The sequence below is a fragment of the Medicago sativa genome, chromosome 3 (genome assembly GCF_051527215.1).
Source record: "Medicago sativa cultivar Bolivia chromosome 3, Bolivia_mono, whole genome shotgun sequence".
Taxonomy (NCBI): domain Eukaryota; kingdom Viridiplantae; phylum Streptophyta; class Magnoliopsida; order Fabales; family Fabaceae; genus Medicago; species Medicago sativa.
The window spans coordinates 22130031-22153352 of record NC_140751.1 but is presented as its reverse complement, the minus strand read 5'-3'; the positions used below and the strand labels follow the sequence as shown (position 1 = coordinate 22153352).

The 23322-nt window shown below is 35.2% G+C and overlaps 3 long non-coding RNA genes across 3 annotated transcripts; all 3 read right to left on the bottom strand.

Moving 5' to 3' along the window:
- Positions 1 to 1258: 1258 nt before the first annotated feature.
- LOC146936397 (uncharacterized) lies at positions 1259 to 3511 on the bottom strand. Its single transcript, XR_015030581.1, has 3 exons — positions 3285 to 3511; positions 2608 to 2710; positions 1259 to 1537 (listed from the first exon to the last, which is right to left on the bottom strand). It is a non-coding gene; the product is annotated as an uncharacterized LOC146936397 (long non-coding RNA).
- Positions 3512 to 8904: 5393 nt separating this feature from the next.
- Positions 8905 to 12662, bottom strand: LOC146936396 (uncharacterized). Its single transcript, XR_015030582.1, has 2 exons — positions 11961 to 12662; positions 8905 to 9410 (listed from the first exon to the last, which is right to left on the bottom strand). It is a non-coding gene; the product is annotated as an uncharacterized LOC146936396 (long non-coding RNA).
- Positions 12663 to 17244: 4582 nt separating this feature from the next.
- On the bottom strand, positions 17245 to 19552 carry LOC146936395 (uncharacterized). Its single transcript, XR_015030580.1, has 2 exons — positions 19256 to 19552; positions 17245 to 17481 (listed from the first exon to the last, which is right to left on the bottom strand). It is a non-coding gene; the product is annotated as an uncharacterized LOC146936395 (long non-coding RNA).
- Positions 19553 to 23322: the final 3770 nt, after the last annotated feature.

Below are 23322 nucleotides of genomic sequence, written 5' to 3'. Positions count from 1 at the left end.
TTCTCGGATACGCCGTGTGAATGGACCGTATGCATTACAGTCATTCTGGGTATCGCGATTGTCCTCGGAGCTGGAAAGGGACCAAGAGCGTCTGTTGCGTCTTGGTGGAGATCTCCTTGGAGGGGATCGCCTTGGAGGAGATAGTTTGGGTGATCTCCTTCTAGTTGATCTCGTAGTATGGCTAGGGGATCTGATGTCGACCGAGTGCCGAGGGGATCTGGAACGAGAGCGGCGATGGATCCTTCCTCTTCTGCTAGATGTCGGGGAAGGAGTCCACCTGGTTTGGGCAAGCGGGCGTGCTTGCTCCAGATCCTCGACGCGTTGGTTCTGTTCCTCGATTAACGACGTTGGTCGAGGGCACCGGTTGGCATGGCATCTTCTGGTGTCTCTGTCGGTCGTCAAGGACCCTGAAGAGGTCTTTCTTGGAGAGGAACTATTTGTACAGGTTCCTCTCTGGGTGTACCCACAGGAGAAGGTGAAGATGTCATCCCATCACGTTGAGGGATACAGACTTCACTTTGTATCTGTGAGTTGGCACAGTTGGCAGCCATGGTAAATATTTGGAAAGCTTTGGTTTTTAGTAAGGTAAAAACGGGGAGAGCTTGTATTTCCCACAGACGGCGCCACTGATTGTACCTGATCAGAAGGTGACTTCTAGTACTTTAAATGCGGTGGTTTGAGTGGTGGTAGAATGTGTCAAGAGTGCTTCTTGGAACGGCGGGGGGTGTGTACCTGCAGGCGCTCTGACGCTCAAGTCAATAGAGATCAGAGAGTGAGGGTTTAGAGGAAAGATAGATTCTACCTTGGGGACTACTAAGAGTCCCCTATATATAGAGGTGGAGGGCTGCAGAGCCGTTGTAATGACACACCTGGGTCCGACGGTTACGAAATCGTGGGAAGTGTAACCGCCAGAGAAATAATTGCGGGAACGTGCAAAGAGACGTTGTGGCTCGTTTGAACTGGTCCCGCTTGCTCCACGCACCCCCTTCGCGGAGAAGGGGTATGTCACAAGTGTGTTTGCCAAACGTGGAGCTTGGGCTTGGGATTGTATTGGGCCTAAGTAAATGGACCTAAAGTCCTTTTGGCCGGTCCAGAACACTTTTGAAGGTAATATTGGCATCACATTAGGGTGACAACATAGTTGAGATGTCAATGTATTTCATTGAGACAATAGCGCTTTTAATTTTTCATAAAAATGTAAAATACAATGAAAAATGTTAATAAAAAAGTTTGGTAGAATAGTATATATTCATGCAATATTTGAGATACAATATTTTTGCTTCTTAAAGCTTTACAATTATCCTCATAGTAAAATAGTCTACATAATTTTTTTTAAGGACCCAAAAAAAATGTCAAGACAGAATTATTAAACCCAACCCTGCTACCACAATTATAGATCCTTCCAACATAATTTAAACAAAAACAATATTCAAACAAACTTTCAAGAACACCATAGCATATGTGAGAGAATAGTTCTACACTTTATTCCCGTAAGCAAAAACCTTGTATTGTTGTTCAGACATATCTTGGGGATATCCTTCATATAATTCATATAAGAGAAACACTTGGTAAATATTGGTGGAATATGTTCCAAGTCACTTAAAGTGGTATAACAATAGGATGGAATAGAAACAAATACACAAAGATACATTCATAATACAATAATTTTCTAGGTGCACATAGAATTGTACAAGATATGTATCTCAAATGCAATGTTCATACACCTTCTCTCCACGAGCATGTTGTACCAATAGGTCATACTCAAAATAGTAGACTTGGAGGACATCAGAAGTCAAAAATGAATAGCACCCCTCGAGGTGAACTTTAGTAGATCACACTCATACAAGTGTATTTTTGTTTTTTCACTAGTAAGGATTGCATGACTTTATAAGTAATCCCCAACATCTCGGGATTAGCAAGAGTCATTAGGTTTTTCATAATAAATCATGTTGTCATTTCCATAATGAATATTTGTATGTTAATGTTTAAAAATAAAATGAAAACAATATTATCATTTAATTCTCATCGGAAAAATATTAATACCATCCTCGCTTTCACAATATAGGTGCATAATAAACACATAATCACTAGAGAACTATCCCTTCCTCTATTGATCTAGGTGACTCGTCTCAAGATTAGTTAAATTAATTGTATATAATGAGTTATTAAACATAGTAACTTATCACGAATGTACTCATAGAGTCAACATGTTCCATTCGTATATAAATATAGAGCAATGCTATTTATCAAGAAAGATTTTATCAAGAAATTGTCCCGAAATTAATGTTAGCCAATAAAATCTCAGCCTGGCCGGAAATCATGGGGTGGTGGGTGTTATGTATTTTTTTTTTTATGAAACTTTAATAAATAAGATTAAAATCTAAGGGTGATTATTCTGCCATGTCATTCTTGAATTCATCAAGAAAATCCATTCTTGATATCTAGCATTTTCCATAAATATATAATAATTAATATACTTCTATAGCTATCAAGAAAATTACAAAATTGATGAAATATATGAAATAGAGAGAGTAATTATAAAAGTAAAAAGATTATGATGAGCATAGAAAATCAAAGACTTAGACATAATAAATAAATATTTTTTACCTTTATTCGAAAATACACACACAAGTACCTTCATTGCACATCGGATATCGAGGAATTAAATGGGGATATAATCTACGACAATCGCCGTCAGTAACACATTCGTCTAAAATATAAAGTAATAATAAAGAAATATTACAAAAATGGGGTGAAAGATTGATAATAAGATAAAGGCGTAAATGCATTTTTCACCCCCTATGTTTCAAAAAGTTGCAATTTTGGTCCCCCTATAAAAAAAATGGATATTTTGACCCCCTAACTTTTGGCTCTCTTTTGATTAGCTGATTTTATGCCAATTTCTCAGTCTCTGATGGTGTAAAATGACATGGGGATAGAAGGATGCTGATAAGTGGAGTCCAAACTTGCATGATGTCCAAACTGACATGATAAATGGAGTCCAAACTGATAAGTGGATTCTTCTTTAGAGGGGCCAAAAGTTACACCATGTCAGTTTGGACTCCACTTATCAGCATCCTTCTATCCCCATGCCACTTTACACCATCAGAGACTGAGAAATTGTCATAATCTCCATCAAAATCAGCTAATCAAAAGAAGGCCAAAAGTTAAGGGGTCAAAATATCCATTTTTTATAGGGGGCCAAAATCCCAACTTTTTAAAACATAAGGGGTGAAAAGTGGATTTAAGCCTAAGATAAACAAGAAAATAGAGAATGTGCTTACTTTGCACCAAGGCTACAACAAGATATAGGGAAGCAAAAATGACCAGGGTATAGAAAACCTTGAAAATCTCAGCCATTTTTTCACCTTTACGTTTAAGAAATATAAATTGTTTTTATCACTTTATATCGTAAAAATTCTCGTGCAAGAATTCCTTCATTAAAATTAAAACAATTGCTAAATATTTTGAAAGTACATTGATGTAGCATGTTTGTCCCTTTAGCTTCATAATAGAGCAAATATAAAAATATTTCTTGTCTTTATAGTTCATTTTTGTTTACAAACCTTTCATTAATATCTTTTATTTCTTATCTAGCCTTTCATAGTTTTAAGTTATTTGATTTACTTTATTGATTAGTATTTAATAAGATGTTTATACTTTCATTTATTTGCTTAACACAACATTTTTCATTGTTCTTTATTGTTTCATTTGTTTAGCGTTCTTTTTTTTTTTTTTTGACAAATTCTTTAGCGTTCTAACACCCTGATTTTTAACTGTGCAAGTCTATTTTTTTTTAAACAATTTCACGTCATAGAAGAAATAATAGAAATAATAATCACCAATTTCTTAAAATAATTAGAGTGTCTGATTTTAAAAGGTTGGCCCAATAAATTGATGATTTAAAAAATAAAACAAAACATGGTAACACATATAAATTGTTTCATAACTTTATATAGTATAAAAAAACATCATGATATAGTTTTGTCAATTAAACAATTTTCAATAATAATGTTGTTGCAATTATTTCTTTATTAAAATTAGAACAAATGTTAAATAATATTTCAAAACTATATTGACGTGTCTTGTTTGTCCCTCTAGCTCTCACGGTGTAGCTAATATAAAAATAGTTCTTGTATTTCAAAGTTTCATTATTATTTTTTATTTCTTATCTAGCCTTTAATAGTTGTTTTAAGTTATTTGATTAAATATAAACATCAATACAAACATATAACATTCTGCACATGCAATATACCACAACTTGAATAATACACATCGACAAGCAAATTCGTTATTTGATTAAATATAAGAAAAAATGGTTTAAGTCAGTGAAGTACCATACAAACAAGTCAAAATACATATCCCAAAAAAAGAAGACTATGCTCTTAGTCAAATATACATGTTGTGATTGTGTTTGTTGTGTTGTCTTCATTTTGTTAAAATAATATGTTCTGACAAGATGTGGTACCAGATGTCCTAGACATATACATTTGGACTTAAGGAGTTGTGCTGTATTTCGCATTCCTTGGAGTTATATATTTTCGCATATTTTTCCAGAAGCTTTGGTTATGTTACTTGTGCTCCAAGAAGCATGTGTTTCTAGAAGTACTCCAAATGTCAGCTTAAGCTGTCGTGTGTTTGAATTTATTTCCAAGAATGATTTACTTCAAATAGATAGTCTGCTTCCAAAAGATTTGTTCCAAATATATAGAAGATTTGATGCAAATATATTTGTAGATGGAAAATTTGATGCAAATATATTTTTATGCCTTATGTTTCTAGAAGGAAGATTTGAAGCAAATATATTTTTGTGTATCTAGAAGATTGGTGCCGAAAATATAATAGATTTGGTTAAAATACATTTTATACTTCTAGAAGATTGTTGCTGAAAATATAATTATGGAAAACTGAATTGTTTAGCCCATTGAAGAAAACTCTCATGCAAAACAATGGCTATATATGGATGACTCTACCTAATAACAACAATGAAGGCGTCAATGAAGAATTGAGTTTTAGGCTTTCGTTGTTTTTTAATCTTTGTATTTTACTGTATACCACCATAGTGCTGCTACTGATTATCAAAATCTTAGAGTTGGTTTGTTTTAGTTGAGTTGTATTTTGTTCTTTGTATACCACTCTAGTGCTTCAAGCAAGAATTGATTTCTCTTTTGGAGTTGTTCTCCTATTTCATTGTAATTGTGATTGAGTCAGTCACTAGGCATAGTGATTGAGGGAAAGTGAGACGGGTTTCTCATATTTAGGGAGAGTCCTAGATAGAAATACACGGGTAGTAATAGGTGAAGAGGCACTGAACAAGGTTTGTTCACATAAGACTAGGAACTGATACTATTGAGAGTTGATTTCCTTTCTTGGGTGGATGCCCCACAGATGTAGATGAGTTGCACTGAACTAGGTTACCAAATCTCTTGTGTTCCTCTTTATTGCCTTTACTTTATTTCCTGTCTGTTGATTATTGCACTATATTGTCGTACCTGTTGTCTAGGACATCATGTAGAACATCTGTCCTACGAGGACTAGAATTTCAATTAGGATTAGAGCAAGCACCCTGTTCTGTTTAGGTGAGCTCCAGGGATAGACAAATTATGTTCATGTGGTAAATACTAAGGAAGGAGGGTCTATCATTAGACTACCAATTTAGATGGTGCCAACTATAAAACAAGAACAGGGTGAGGAGAGGTCCCTTGAAAAGAGAGTGAGGAGTTTGCTGACATAAAGGCACTTTAGTGAGTTTCAAGGAAGAATCCAGAGAGTTAGAGTTGGGAGAGGTTGGGGTAGATGTATCAGTGTTGTTGGGTGTGACATTTTCTTCTTTTTCCGGTGAGGTACAATGCAGCTTCGGTGGGATCGGGACGAAAACTGGGTTTTGCTAGGAGCCATGATGTGCTCGTAGTTGGATGGGCGGATCTGGAAATAAATCTACTGAACGCTGTCAGCATCCCATTCAAATTCATGACTCGTTCTTTTGATAATGAAGGTTCCATTTCAAGGACATCCCAACATTTGTCCGGGTTGGCCTCAATCCCCCTCTCCGTCAGGTAGAATCCTAAGAATTTTCCTGCCTTGACGCCAAAAGTGCATTTTTCAGGGTTGAGGCGCATGTTGTAATATTGTGCACAGGCGGATACCACCTCCAAGTGGTGCATGTGTTAGGACTCTTCGGCCGATTCGACTATCATGCCGTCCATGTAAACTTTGAGCATGTCTCTTATCTGCTTCTTAAAGACTTTGTTCATCATACTCTGATAGCTGGCACCCACATTTCGTAGTCCGAACGACATGACATTGTATATGTAGTTGTCGCCTTCGGTTATAAAGGTCGTGTGTTTTCTGTCATTTTTGTCCATGGGGATTTCGTTGTAGCCTGAGTAAGTGTCCTTAAAGGACAGTAATTTGTAGTCGTAGGAACTGTCTACCAACTTGTAGATATTAGGGAGCGGATATGCATCTTTCGGGCAGGCTTTATTCAGGTCTGTGTAATCTACGTACATCCGCCAATTTCCGCTTACTTTCTTCACGACGACCACGTTGGAGAGCCATTGCGTGTAATTAATTTCGGAGATAAATTTATCCTGCAACATCCCCTCTATTATTTCTCTGGAGGCCTGTGCCTTTTAAGGAGATTGGTGGCGCCTCTTTTGACTCATGGGTTTAGCACTTTATAATATGATTTGGTAAACGATTTGGTACACTTGCTTAATCCGACCATCAACTCTAGAACTAAAAATCGATAGACTATATAAAATCACTTAAAACTATGAAAGGTTAGATAAGAAATAAAAATAATAATGAAACTTTGGTAAACAAGAATGAATTATAATTACAAGAACTATTTTTATAATATCTATATTTTATGAACTAAGGGGAGAGACATGATACGTAAAAAACAATAATGAAGTCTAATTACACACAATAATATGTGCAAAGCTCTAATCTTCAAGCTAAAAGGACAAACATGCTACTTCAATGTACTTTCAAGAACCATTTTTAGATTATATATATTTTATGAACTAAATGGACAAACATGATATGTAAAAAAACAACAATAAAGTCTAATTACACACAATAATTTTATGCAAGCTCTATTCTTTAAGCTAAACGAACAAACATGATACACCAATGTTTTTTTTAAACATTTACCATTTGTACAAATTTTAATGAATAAATTCTTGCAGCAACATTGTTATTGATAATTATTTAATCAGTGCAAACATATCATGAGGTTTTTACTGCATAAAAGTATGAAACAGTTTTTATTTGTTACCTTGTTTTTTTTTTCAAATCTTCAATTTATTGGGCTAACCTTCTAAAATCATGCACTCTACTTTATTTTTAAAAAGTGGTGGTTATTATTTCTCTTGTGACGTAAAGTAAAAAAAAAAAAAAAGACTCACGCCATTAAAAATCAGGGTGTTACAACGTTAAACAAACGAAAGAACACAAAACAATGAAAAGTTATGGTTAAAGAGCTAAATGAAAGCATAAAATTCTTATTAAATTCAAGAACTTGAAATCAATAAATCAAATCAAATAACTTAAAACTTTGAAAGGCTAGATACAAATACACATCATTTTTACATATGCTATATTATATGAGCTAAAGGGACAAACATGCTACATTAATGTACTTTCAAAATAGTTAGCAATTGTTTTAGTTTCTTCATATTTTTTACTATATAAAGGCGGGATTCGAAGAATCCTCTAACCACTGTTACATTTCTGCAACCAAAAGTAGATAACTTGCTCTGTTGTAAATATATAAAAATTGCAATCTCTCAACCGTTAACTCTTTGTTTTATATCGTCAACTTAAACTAAGTAACAAGAGTTGTTTGAATGAAACGACAATCCTTGTGGATACGATACTCACTTATCAAGTTATTACTTGGTAAACGATTTGGTACACTTGCCTAATCTAACCATCAATTCTAGAACTAAAAATCAGTAGATTATATAACGAAAGGCTAAATAAGAAATAAAAACTAATAATGAAACTTTGATAAACAAGAATGAATTATAATTACAGCAACTATTTTTATAATATCTATCCCCGTGAGCATAGCTCAGTTGGTAGGGATATTCAATGTTATATGCAGGGGCTGGGGTTCGAACCCCAGACACCCCACTTCTCCACATTTAATTTTAATTGTGTGAGCTCTAGCCAACTTGACCAAAAAAAATCCAACTTGACCAAAAAAAATTATTTTTATAATATCTATATTTCATTAGCTAAGGGGAGAGACATGATACGTAAAAAACAATAATGAAGTTGATGTCGTAATTCCGCAAGTGCACGGTTTACTGAAGTAGTAAAAAGAGTTATCGTTCCGACAGGGAGTTGTGTATTTGATTTACTTTTGAAACAATGATTAGCTGAAAGTTTTAAAGGTTAAAATTTGGGATTTTTGTTGATTGAAAATTAATAATGATAAAAGCGACTTGTGATTATTGGTTCATCTTGATAACAAATCTTTCACAAACCAAGCCGTAAACCTAAATCTTACGTTGGATCTATTTTCTAAAGACAAGTTTCTCTTTGGCTTTTCATATCTCCTTTCGGTCTCAATGAATGTATTTCAATAACAACCACGCCTATTCTCATGGTTGATTGTTATTGAAACCCTTTAAGAACGAAATTTTAAGGTCTCAAGGTTTACTAGAGTAATCTCATGTTTTGTAATCCTTGTCTAATTTCATTTGTTCCAATATCAAACTTCATCTTTTGATCCTTTGCTTGATATTTGAGATGATGAAATAACAACTATTAAACTTTACCTTTCCGTCCTTCGATTAATACTTGTATGCAACAATCCCAAGACAAAGAAGTCTACTCACTCATGTTCATCAGAGAAGAAGAAGAAGAACATGAAAGTAAATAACAAGAAAATAAACAAGAAAAAGAAGAACTTTTATTAATGGAAAAAATTGTCACATATAGTTCCCAAGAACAAAAGATGATTAGATATGTCCGGTGGCTGCTCTATTTATAGCCTAAAACTAACTTAAGCCCCAAGAAATAAATCACTAGAATGTTCCACATGGCAACCCATGGGCTTTAGGTTAGAAATATTACATAAAAAGGCAGCTGGAACCTTGGCACGGCCGTGCCTGTCAAGTAAACAAAAGCAGCAAAAGGGAAGCTGGGTATTAAGCACGGCTGTGCCACCACAAGCACGGGCCGTGCCCAGCTCTATGGAAAATGGCACTTCTTTGAACACTTGGAGGCACGGCCACACCGTTGTTAGGCACGACCATGCCTGGTATATTTGCACAGGATCTTTATATTTTTGTCTCCAATCAGCTCCAAATCATGCTCTAGATCCTTTCATCCTTTAATCATGCTCCAAAACCCTTTCTTTTGCTCCAAGACTCAATTTTTCACCATATTTGTTCCTGAAATTAAATAACAAGCAATTGAAGTAAAATAGTCCGAGAAAGTAAATAAAAACATATAAAATCTAAATAAAATAAACTAAAATAAACACTTAAAAATACTAATTATTGACTCATCAAAAGTCTAATTACACACAATAATATGTGCAAGCTCTATTCTTTAAGCTAAAGGGACAAACATGCTACTTCAATGTACTTTCAAGAATCATTTTTAGATTATATATATATTTTATGAACTAAAGGGCAAACATGATACATAAAAAACAACACACAATATTTTTTTTTGAAGCAAAAAAATATTATTAAAATATAGGAAAAACATCTCAAAGCACAAGAAATGTTAAAAATATGTCCAAAGAACAACAAGAATGTTTTTAGAGGACATAACCCCTATAGATCAACAAATACAACAACAAGGATGCCAAAGAACTCCTAAAGGGATATAGAGTCTCAAACACCAATACAACCACTAAAAGCCCCCATTTGAACAAAATGCCTAAAAATGCTTGGGAATCGAAATAAAAGAGACTTCTTAGGATCTCGCTCCAAAGCCACTAACAAGCTACCTGAAACCGTAGACAATGCAAGGAGCATCAACTACTTCTCCGAAGCTAAACGGCCAAGGATTTTGAGATGCAACCAAGAAGACTCTTAACACGCGATCCCAAAACGTAAGACAAAAAAAACACCTGCTTCTCACTTTTTTTAAGAATGATTTTACCACCAAGATTTGAAAATCCTTACACACTTATGCACATAAGCGCCTAACAACAACTCAATGAGATTCAATATACTACTCTGAACACTGCAACTTGCTACCTTTAACTCCACTTTTGATGGAAAACAAATTATAGCGCTTGCCAAGCTTGCACTAACTGGAACCTTAATATTAAATAAGAAAATCAGCATGAAATTGGTGCTGCCAATTAAGCGAACATCAATGCCTCCTAATCTGCCAAGACAAAGAGAAGCATCTTTTCTATAATAAAAAATTGCTCTATCAATTTGCTGCCTTCTCATGCCATTATCTGCACTCAAAAAGACAAGAAACAAAATTCCATGCTGTCCCACAATGGACACCTGCGCCTGTTTATAGATAAAAACACTGACAAAAACCAAAATTAATTAGCAATCATGCTAAAACCTTCGCTTCCTCTTGCTGCCCAATTCTAACAGACTTAAATATGGTTACACTTAGCACCACTATACTCTCTCTACTTCTGAGCAAACACCCGATACACTGAGAAAATCCCCACTGCAACAGATCAAAAGCCAACTCAGCCATGAACTCTAAAAGGAATTCCTGATCTGCCTCAGCTTCAAACACTTCAAACACAAAAGTTTAAACTGATACATTACCAAGACATGCCCTAGGATTTAAACACCAGTGAGTAATATTATAGTTAAGAATATTTGATTTAGTATGCAACCAGTTCCACGATGCCACTTTCACTTCTTCAACCATTCTATCGACATCAATCTCCCTATTTTGAAAAAGCTTTCCGTTTCTTGCTTTCCAAATACTCCATATGCACGCGAACCAAATCACACTAACTCGCCTATCAAAATTTCTTCTGCCATCCATCAGCCCTTCAAATTATTCCATATGTGCGAGGCTTTCTTTTTGAAATGCCGTAGAAATCCCGATCCATTGACATATAGCGAACCAAACACTTGAAAATAATGGACACTCGAAAAAAAGATGAGACACAGTTTCTTCCCTCCCAGACCCTCCTACACAATGCAAATTATCCTGCCCCAAAACACCTCTCTTATGCAAATTGTCTTTTGTAGCTATTCTATTTTGGAAAAATCTCCACACGAAGCAAGAAATCTTGGACGGAGTAAATTTATGCCAAGCCTTTGACCAGATAGAATCAGATGCATTAGGAATTACAGACAACAAATCATTATAAACCTCTTTAACTACGTAATTATTTCTTGCCTCCCCCTCGCCTAATTCTAATTGACAGATATCAATCCACCAATTGGAACTTCCTCTACCCCCCATTCTAAAATCCAAATCAGTTGAACCATATCTATTAACCAAAGCTCTATACCAAAGACCATTTCTCTGTTTTTATTTCCTAATCCCACTTTCCTAGAAGGGCAAGATTAAACGCCCTTAAATCTCTAATTCCCAAACCGCCCTCGTCAATAGGCCTACAAACTCTCCCATTTTATCCAGTTTATTTTTCTCCTCCTCACTTCCCCCCCAAATAAATTGTTTGAAAAGATACTCGAGCTTTGAGATGATACCTGTCGGAGCCTTGAAAAAGAGAGGAAGTAGACTGGGAGAGCTGACAAAAGAACACACAATAATTTTGTGCAACCTCTATTCTTTAAGCTAAAGGAACAAACATTATACACCAATGTTTTTTTGAAACATTTAACATTCGTACAAATTTAAAATTTTAATGAATAAATTCTTGCAGCAACATTGTTATTGATAATTATTTAATCAATGCAAACATATCATGAGGTTTTTACTATAAAAAATTATGAAACAATTTGTATTTTTTTGACAAAGAAACAATTTGTATTTGTTACCTTGTTTTTTTTTAAATCTTCAATTTATTGGGTTAACCTTCTAAAATCATGCGCTCTAATTTATTTAAAAAAAGTGGTGGTTATTATTTCTTTTGTGACGTGAAGTTGTTAAAAAAAAAGACTCACGCCGTTAAAAATTAGGATGTTACAACGTTAAACAAATTAAAGAACACAAAACAATGTAAAGTCATGGTTAAAGAAGTAAATGAAAGCATAAACATCTTATTAGATTCAAGAACTATAAATCAATAAATTAAATCAAATAACTTAAAACTATGAAAGGCTAGATACAAATAAACATATCATTTTTACATATGCTATATTATGTGAGCTAAAGGGTCAAACATGCTACATTAATGTACTTTTAAAATAGTTAGCAATTGTTTTATTTTCTTGATAATTTTTATTATATAAAGGGATAAAACAATTTATATTTGTTTAACGCAAAGGTGAAAAAATGGCTGAGATTTCAAGGTTTTTTATACCGTGATCATTTTTTCTTCTATACTTCTTGTTGTAGCTTTTGTTGAAGGTAAGCACATTTTCAGTTTTCTTTGTTTATCTTATTAGCAATCTTTCACCCCATTTTTGTAATGTTTCTTTCTTATTACTTTATATTATAGACGAATGTGTTTTTGAATCGGATTGTTATATGATATATCCCCATTTAAGTCATCTAAATCCAATATACAAGGAAGGTTATTGTGTGAGTATTGTCCTGTAACACCCATACCAGACGTATCTAGAAAGTCTGACACGTGCGTTTAATTTAGTACTGGATACATTAAAATATACAACATAAAAACTTCGAATGAATTTATATACAACAAAACGCGTTCGTACAATATCAATACATCATATCTTATCTTATTTAGAAATAAATACATCCTTGAGATCCATATTCTTCATGCTTCGGGTACGAACGAGCTCTTGCTGAAAAATCCATCCGGCTACTACCTTGACGTCCCACCTGATATCTGAAACAAATAAGGATTGGGATGAGTCATAATGTCTCAGTGAGTTCCCCTAAATCCTAGGCTATAGGTAACCTCAAGGGAAACCTACGGTCACCACGTGTCTACATTACAACCTGACGGTTGATTATACGTGTGTGGGGACTTGCATACTTGACGGTCGTGCATACTAGGGCCGTCATAGTCTTACCTTAACTTGTTATAGGCTTCACTTCCTATACGTGTCATGGCGGCCGAGGGAACCTAGGACCGCATTGCCAAGAATACGCTTACGTATCGAGGCCTAATCATAACATAATCATGGCACGATTCTAAACCGGACGATTAGGGGAAACCTAAGATCGTCATCGGTATCATGTTCTTTACTTGCTCTAGTCCATGCCTTGTACTTATCATGTAGCATCTAATGCTCTTATTCTTAAACATAAACTTGCATGGATTCACTCTTGCATAATCATGAACATAACATAATCATAATCATATCATACATAAACGTATCTAAGTTCATTCATTATGTTAGCGTTGAACAAACAGTTATCTTGGTTCATTTTACGGAGAGCCCCGGGTGGAGTAACCCCGAGAACAATCCCATACATGACCGATGTACGTACATCGGACTCCCTCGGTGTCGTGCGGGTCCCTTGCGGCTTAAACCGTTCCCCTTAGGTCGAGAACCTCCCGTATCCCCCTGGCGTGGATAACAAGAGACACGAACACCTACGTCTTGTTAATTTCAGTGACATGCGGGTCCCTTACGGCTTGAATCGTTCCCCTTAGATGGAGAACCTCTTGTATCCCCCTGATGTGGATAGCAAGAGACATGCCACCTACTTATGATAATCATAGTCTTGTCGTACATATACTTAAACATATTCATATATGCTTGCTTATTACCTCGGACCCTTGAGTCGATCCGATTAGCGGTACTCTTATACTTGTTCATTCCTAATCATGGTGGAGTGATTAACTAATCAAACCACGACTTAACATGCTTGCTAAACACTCTTAAACATATGCGAAGAGCTTATACTTCGCGTCTTGTCATTCTAAGAATTCATGCTAACTAGCTAGTTCTCGACAACTATGTCGAGGCTCTAGTTTTCCCTTGCTTAATGAGTAACTTACTACCCGATTCATAACATGATTCTTTCGTATACCATGCCTTATTAACATGCATAATACTTGCCTCTTTAACATAAGAATCTTGCTTTCCTTGATCATCAATTGGGACCTTGGTTTGAGGGGTTTACATTCGTAAAAAGACACCACAGAGAAAACTGCGTCGCGATTCCCCACGCCTGCCTGAAGCGAGCAAAACAATGGGATTTCTCCCTGTCTTACTCGCCTAAGCGAGTAGATTTGCTGGGGAGGCGAGCAGCAGCTCACAGCTGCGAGTTGGGGGCGAGCAAAACCCCCCATTCGCAGTTCTAGCTCGCCATGGCGAGTAATTGCTCGCCGTGGCGAGTTAGGACAGTCCAGAACACTCAAAATTGGTATTTTTGACCCAAAAACCTCAAACCAAGTGTCTCTAAGCATATTGGAACATAATTGATCATAGGAAACTTTTAAACATGCATATGGCAAGTATTAACATGTATAGCATGCATGACATAAAAAGGGGCAACTAGACTAATGCATAAACCCTAGAATTTCATGTTATTCATACTAAACATACATGGCATAATCATAATCCCAAAGGGTGGAAATTCTATCTATGGAACTCACATAAATATGTTCTTGAAGCATCATAAAGATCCAAGCCCAATCAAGCCAAAACCCTAGCTTTGCTCCCTTTGATTCCTTTGCTCAAACCATACATTCTTGTTATCTTTTCTTGCAATTCATAACATCATGACCTTGATTGATCATGAAGAAACCATACTTGAATCATCTTTAAACTTACCAACCCACAACCCTAACTCTTGCTTCTTGCCTTTCTTGAAACCCTAGTTCTTGATTCCATCTTCAAATCTTTACCCCTCTTCACTCTTACCATGTAAACACCTTATTATGCCCAAGACCATGCTTCAAACATCATCCTCAAATCACCTCTTCAAAGAAACCCTAACTTTGATCCTCTAGTTTCCTTGTGCCCATGATTCCATAAAAGAAATATTACTTCTCTTGAATCAACAAAGGAACCATTGAATAAATAAACTCTAGTTTCATGAACTTCTCTTGGTGAGGAGAAGAAGTTGTGAAAACATCCAAGCTTCTAATTGTTCTTGGGAGAGAGGAAGAAGAATAAAACCATGATAAAAGATCCTTCTCTAACCTAGGAATCCAAGAAGGAAGAAGTTTGCAAGCTTGATGGTGGTTGGGAGAAGAAGGAATGGCGTGAGAGAAGAGAAGAGAGAAAGAGGAGAATTTTTCCAACTTAGAGAGAGAAAAGGATATGAGAAATGAGATATTTTTGGGTTAAACCAATTAAATATGCTTTTCCACGTGAAATTACCATAATACCCTTGCCTCAAGCGTGCTAAAAACGACTCAGATACTTTTCCCGTAAAAAGCTGACATCTAATAAAATATTTCCATTAACTTACTTTCCATGAATTAAATTCATCTGACACGGTCAACGGGTAATATATCGATACTGTCAGGCGGGATGTTACATGTCCCATAAATATGGTAACAAACATTCGTCTTAGTTTTAATCTAATGTTTAAGTCTTTGATTTTCTATTTCATCTTAATCTTTTTACTTTCATTATTTCTCTCTCAGTTTCATATATTTCTTCCATTTTGTTATTTTTTTTATATCCATATAAGTATTTTAATTATTATATTTATTTATATATGAATGAAATATGTTAACTCCATGAGTACCTCAGAGATAAGTTACTCTGTTTAATAACTCAATATACACTATTAATTTAAGACAAAATTACATCTGGGGTCCTTTATCTTATTTAATTGTATGTAGCATTTTGGTCCTTTATCTATTTTTTCCCAGTTAGGTCCTTTATCTCTCGTAAAAGCACATATAAATCATTTTTCTCATGTTTTTATTAAAAAATACATAATTTTATTTTTTGAAATATATTTTATTAAAAATAAAAAAAATCAGAAATAAGATGAACATGTTCATTATCTTTATCTTCTTCCTTTGAATCTTCATCTTCTTCGTTTGAATCTTCATCATCTTCCTTGAATTAAAACAATTTCTACACAAATATATCTCAAAATATCATGAATCTTTTTTTTTTTTTTGAATGGCAAAATATATTATATATAAAAAGGGATTAAATCCCAAGTATTACACCAAAAAGAAAATAAAAATACACCAAAAAAAATATATCATGAATCTAAGTTATATTTACCTCAAATCTTCTATTAAACACAAAAATCAAAACCCTAAAATCCTAAAAAATAAAAATAAAAAATACTATACATCTCCTTTCCATGAACTGACGCGAAATGAAAGAGAAGAGCAAAGAACAGATTCCAACGTATAATGGAGTACTATAATTAGTGAAATTATATATTAAATTCATTCATTTATACTCTCAAGTACAGTCCCAAGCATTTTGTTCTGCAAAAATATTTGCATTTCAGACTCGACTCTCCTTACATTGTCAATAATTATTTAAATTCTTGTGCAAATTTTTTCTGTTTGTTCTACAATAATGTTTATGAAGCTGAGTAGCTCAGCAATTTTCTTATATTTATCGTCTCTGTATTGCAACCAACCGTACAAATTTTCTTATTTTTTTATTCTTTTAGGATTCGAGGGTTTTGATTTGTGTTTAAAAGAAGATTCGAGATAAATATAACTTAGATTCATGATATTTGGAGATATATTGTGATCGTACTTGACCAGAAGGTGACTGCCGGTGCTTTGAATGCGGTTGTTGTTACGATGGTGGAATGTATGAGAATGCTTCTTGGAGCGGATGGGGGGTGTGTACCTGCAGGCACTCCGACGCTCAAGTCAGTAGAGATCAGAGAGTGAGGGCTTAGAGGGAAGAGAGAGTTCTACCTTGGGGACTGCATTGAGTCCCCTATTTATAGAGGTGGAGGGCTGCAGAGGCGTTGTGGTGGCACACCTAGCTCTAGCGGTTACGAAATCGTAGGAAGTGTAACCGCCAGAGAGTTTATTGCGGGAACGTGCAGAATGTGCAAGGTGACGTTGGGGTTCGTTTGAACCGGTCTCATTCGCTCCGTGCACCCCCCTCGCGGAGAGGGAGTGTGTTGCAAGTAACGCTGCCAAACGTGGAGTTTGGGCTTTGGATTGTATTGGGCCTAAGTAATGGGCCAAAGATCCTTTTGGCCGGTCCAGAACATATTGTGTAACACCCATACCAGACGTATCTAGAAAGTCTAGCACGTGCGTTAATATTAGTACTGGATACAGTAAAACTTACAACATAAACTACACACGAATGAATATTTATACAACAAATTGCGTTCGAACATAAATAACATAAACATCTCAACCATACATAAATAATTCATCCTTAAATTCCAAAGCATCCTGTAGCGACACGAACGCATACTTGTTGAAATATCCATCCGACTTCAAGCTTGCAAATCCAACCTGTTTATCTGAAATAAATAAGGATTGGGATGAGACATAATGTCTCAGTGAGTTCCCCTAAATCCTAGGCTATAGGAAACCTCAAGGGGAAACCTACGGTCACCACGTGTCTACATTACAACCTGACGGTTGATTATACGTGTGTGGGGACTTGCATTCTTAGACGGTAGTGCATACTAGAGCCGTCATAATCATATCTTACTTGTTATAGGCTTCTCATCCTATACGTGTCATGGCAGTCGAAAAGGAACCTAGAACCGCATTGCCAAGAATACGATCTACGTATCAAGGCCTAAACATAACATAGTCATGGCACGGTTCTAAACCGGACGATAAGGGGAAACCTAAGATCGTCATCGATATCATGTTCTTTACTTGTTCTAATCCATGCCTTGTACTTATCATGTAGCATCTAGTGCTCTTGTTCTTAATCATAATTGTGCATAGGTTCATTCTTGCATAATCAAGAAACATAATCATAGTCATATCGTGCATAACGTATCTAAGTTCATTCATGGGTTAGCGTTGAACAAACAGTTATTATCTTGATTCATTTTACGGATAGTCCCGGGTGGAGTAACCCCGAGATCAATCCCATACATGACCGATGTACGTACATCGGACTCCCTCGGTGTCGTGCGGGTCCCTTGCGGCTTGAATCGTTCCCCTTAGGTCGAGAACCTCTTGTATCCCCCTGACGTGGATATCAAGAGACACGAACACCTACATCTTGTTTACTCAGTGACATGCGGGTCCCTTACGGCTTAAATCGTTCTCATTACGAGAACCCCTTGTATCCCCCTGATGTGGATAGCAAGAGACATGTCACCTACACATATTAATCATAGTCTTGTCGTATACATAAGTTAAACACGTACATACTTGATTGTTTACCTCGGAACCTTAATCGAACCGTTTAGTGGTAAACTCTTACTTGTTCATGCTTGTAGATTCTTAAACATGGTGGAGTGATTAACTAATCAACCCACGACTTATCATGCTTGCTAAACACTCTTAAACATAAGCGAAGAGTTTATACTTCGCGTCTTGTCATTCTAAGAATTCATGCTAACTAGCTAGTTCTCGACAACTATGTCGAGGCTCTAGTTTTCCCTTGCTTAATGAATAACTTGCTACCCCATCATGCTTAAACTTTCTTGAGCCATCCTTGTAATACATGCTAAGATTGCCACGACTAATGATGCAAGGATCAATGGACGACGTGTGCAAATTTCCAATAATTGTAAAGACCTAAAATGCCAAAACCCAAGACTTAAGCCATTTAGAAAATTCTATGATTTCATAAAGCCAAGTTTGTTCCAGTTGAAAAATAAGTGAAAACAGTCAAAGAATGCTTCAAAACGATCGCCTCGGACCCCCACACGACTGCCCCCAAGCACCCGAGCGCAAGACAACACGGACGTTGTCCTGTCTGGGGCGCCTGGCGCCAGGAGTGGGGCGCCTAGCGCTGGTTCCCTGTGTGTGGGCGCCTAGCGCCCTTGTACAGGCGCAGCGCTGCGAACTTTTGCGTTTTCGGTGCTTTCGGCTACGGGTTTTCGCCATTTTCGACCCAAAACTCGTCCAATTCGACCCTGTAATGCACCAAATACATCCAACAACATATATAGACTTATTTAAACATAACTCATGGCAATTTTAACATATAATCACCTAGGATTGGCTTGGGTTACTAAAGTTCCATAAATACTAAACTAACATAAATCATGATTTTCTACAAGATTAATCAATCCCAAAGGTGGGTAATCTATCTATGGAACTCACCTATCAACAAACTTGAAGTATCAACAAGTCCCAAGCTCCAACCACCAAAACTCTAGCTCTTAATCTTGATTCCAAAATAGCTTTCAATCTTCATTTCAAACCCATGGTTGTCTCTTGCTTTCTAAGTAAACCCATGTAACATATTCATCAAGATCTCCCAAATCAATAACCCAAAGCCCTAGCTTCTTGATCAAAACCAAACCCTAGATTCATGAAGGAGAAGAGAATTGAAGCTCAAACATGATTCCAATGTCAATATTTGTTTCTTGAACAACAGAACAACAATTTCATGCTTGGTCACCACTTGAATTGATTGTGAAGGTTTGAGAGAGGAAGCTTGAGGGAAGGGGGCGATGGAGATGAGAGGGAAGGAAGAGCAAAACTCTTTCTCTCAACCCTAGAGAGAGAAAGAAAATGGGAAATGAGTTATTTTGGTACCAAAACCAAATAAATACCCCTTTCGTGTGAAAATACAATTATGCCCCTGCCTTTAGCGTTTAATCCGACACTGATACTCTTCCGTATAAAGATGACATCTCATAAAAATATTATCCCTTAACTTACTTTCCATGAATATCATTCCTCTGATACATTTAACAGGTAAAATTTCCATTAGCTGACGAGCGGGATGTTACATATTGTGTAGGATTTTTTTTTTTATTAAAGGAAGATGATGAAGATTCAAATGAAAAAGATGAAGATTCAAAGGAAAAAGATGAAGATGATGAAAATGTTGATCTTATTTCTGAATTTTTTTATTTTTAATAAAAATATATTTAAAAAATAAAATTATGTATTTTTTAATAAAAAAATGAGAAAAATGATTTATATGTGCTTTTATGAGAGATAAGGAACCTAAATGGGGAAAAAATAGATAAAGGACCAAAGTGTTACAAATAAATAAGATAAAATATTTATAATGTAATTTTGCCATTAATTTAACTAATTTGAGACAAGTCATTTAGATCAAGAGAGGAAAGGATGGTGCTCTAGTGATAATGCATTTATTACATACCTATATTGTGAAAGCGTGGGTGATATTAATATTCTGCTTATGAGAATTAAAGGATAGTATTATTTTGCATTTTGTTTTCTAAAAATGAATCATACAAATATTGTTTCACATGCGAGTGAAATGTCAATGACTAGAGATGATGAAAATGTATCAGCATCAAGTGGTATGACTAATTAATTAGGGAAAGTTTGAGTTTAGTGATTATAGAGCAAGAGAAGATGTATGGATAGAATCTGGTGAAACTTGGCGAGAAGAGTAACTATGGAAACAAAAGGATAAGAGACTTCAGATAACTACGTTAGTTGTAATGAAATTGAGGCTGAGAGAAATGGAGGGATAACTGGAGGTTAATGTTATATGGTGAAAAAAGAACATGGAAAACACAATTTATTGAATATAACATCTTTGAAGATGTGGATTAACCACAGTAGAAACAATCTTGAGAATGAAAAATAAATTTATGCTTATTATAAGGTCTAAATAAACAAAGAGAAACAAACAAAACAAAATATTCTTAGAAACTTGTAATCTGATTGCAAATTGTATAACTTGACAAAAGGAATTTCAAAATTAAGAGCTTAAGTTGAAAGGAAATTGAGTATATACACATTGGTAAGGAATACATATCCCAAAATTTAAGAAGGGTTGTTGCCTTGTTAGGCTAGTAAAGTGAGATAAGTTATATTATGTCCTTTTTTCTTCTCAACATGACCATTGTGGTAATGGGTATGAGGACATATAACCCAATGTTCAATCTCAGTGATAAAATGTGTGACGAACATAAATTCACCACCCACAACAAGTTTCAATGGCTTTAATTTTGTAGGAGAATGGTTTCTACTAAAGTTTTGAACTGTTGAAAGGTCATGAAACCATCTAAAGCATGCTTTAATAGGTTAATCTAGGTAAATATTGTATGCAGATAAACAAATATGATGTAGTAAATAAAAGCACTTGTTAAGGAAATGGGGGATAATAAAAGAAGACTGAAAATTAATTCTAGAGGTGCATTGTAAGTAATAGAAGACGAAAGAGGGGGAAACCTATGATCATTTTCTAATCAATACGAGGAACAAAAGTACTAAATTTATTTATTTCCTTCAGTGATATTGTATAATTTTGGTCCACGTTTTTGTATATTTGTACTATGATGACGTTGTCTAGAGTGTTAAAATAAAAAGTATATAAATTTGCAGTAATAGTACGTAGTATTATTTCCAGTAATTGTAAAATTACAAAAATTAAAATTGGGTGAACCTATGATCATTTTTCAATTCCTAGTGCTAATAGTACTACCGGGAATTCATAATTCATGTACCTTTTGCTCTTGCAACTCTAGGCTAGGTCATTCTAGTGCATATATACAAAAACTTGTACTAAAATAGTGTAATATCACTTGTCCAAAGAAATGAATTTTTTTTCCTCTTGTTCATTATATTGTATGGAAAAGGCCCATAAATTGCCCTCTCTTTCCTCCTTTTCTACTTAAAATGCATCTCTTTAATTAATTTGTAGTGATATTTTGGGTCCATCTCTAGTTTCCAAACTAATGGTTTTCCTTGCTTGTCATGTTTATTGATATGTATACAAGACTTATCCGGAATTACCTATTAAAGCATAAATATTATGGTCACGGCCTTTAAACATTTCAAAAACTTAGGTGAAAACCAATTTCCATTCAAAATTAAAACCATGAAAATTAACTGGGGTGGTGAGTTTGTCTTCACTAAGTTTATTACTCAAAATGGTATTGCTCATCAAGTTATACGTCCTCACACATATCATCATAATAGTTTTGTTGAGATAAAACATAGACAAATAGTAGAAACTGACATCAAGCATCCCTTCGTTAAGTTTCAGGTTCATGCCTTCCTTACTAGTGTGCATCTAATCATTTGTCTTCTCACCTGAACTCTTAGTTTTGAAATTTCCTTTGTCTTGTTCAATTCGCAAACTGGGTACAAGCTAAATTTTCTAAGAGTTCGGTTTTGCTTTTTTCCCTCTGTTAAGACCTTATAATAACTATAAAGTTTACTTTCATTCGAAAGATATTTTATTCAATTAATTAAGATTTCCACATCATTTTCTTTGTCCATAAATCTTCAACCTCAAAATATCCCTCCCTTTGTATGAGCCTCAATTCCCTAGCCATAAACGCACTCATCTCATGTCTCTCCTCTTTCTATATCCAATAACTCTAGTCAGCAGGATTTACCATCTCCATTTAAATGTAATTAATGACCTCTTCTCCTACTCAATCATCACTAAAACAATTCAGTTATTTAAGAAGTGTGTTATAAAATATGGCATCCCTAGACTAAGCAATTGTGTGCATTATGAGTGACGATACTCTAAGTGTCGTGTAAACTAAGAACAATGAGGGAACAATTAAGAGAAAAATGATACAATTTCTAACAACATTTACCTCTAACCAACAAACAAGACAAATATTAATATATAGATGCAAACTCTATGATGAAAATGTGCACTTTTAATAGTTAAAAGATCATTTTATCAACGAGAACTAAGAAAATGTGTATACACTGACACAAATTCAGCTTTTTTATCTGTTTCTGTGAATGGTAAAGCTCAAGGATACTTCAACTGCACAAGGGGAGTAAGACAAGGTGACCCTCTCTCTCCCCTTCTTTTTTGCTTGGCTGAGGATGTATTGAGCAGAAGTATATCAAAACTTGTGGAGGAATGTAAGCTTGAGCTCATCAAGGGTACAAGACACTGTTCAGTTCCATCACACTCCTTTTATGCAGATGATCTTATGATCTTTTGCAAAGGAAAGATGTCTGGTCTGATTGCCCTCAAAGAATTGTTTCAAACATACGCCTCTATTTCAGGACAGGTTATTAATTGCTCTAAATCAACAATTTATTCCAATTCAATCTCCAATGCAAGAATGAATAACATTGTTCAGCTTCTTAACTTCACTATTGGTACTTTCCCATTCAATTATTTGGGTGTCCCCATTTTTAAAGGCAAGCCAAAGACAAGTTATCTCCAACCAGTAGCAGACAAAATCTACATGAAGCTATCAGCA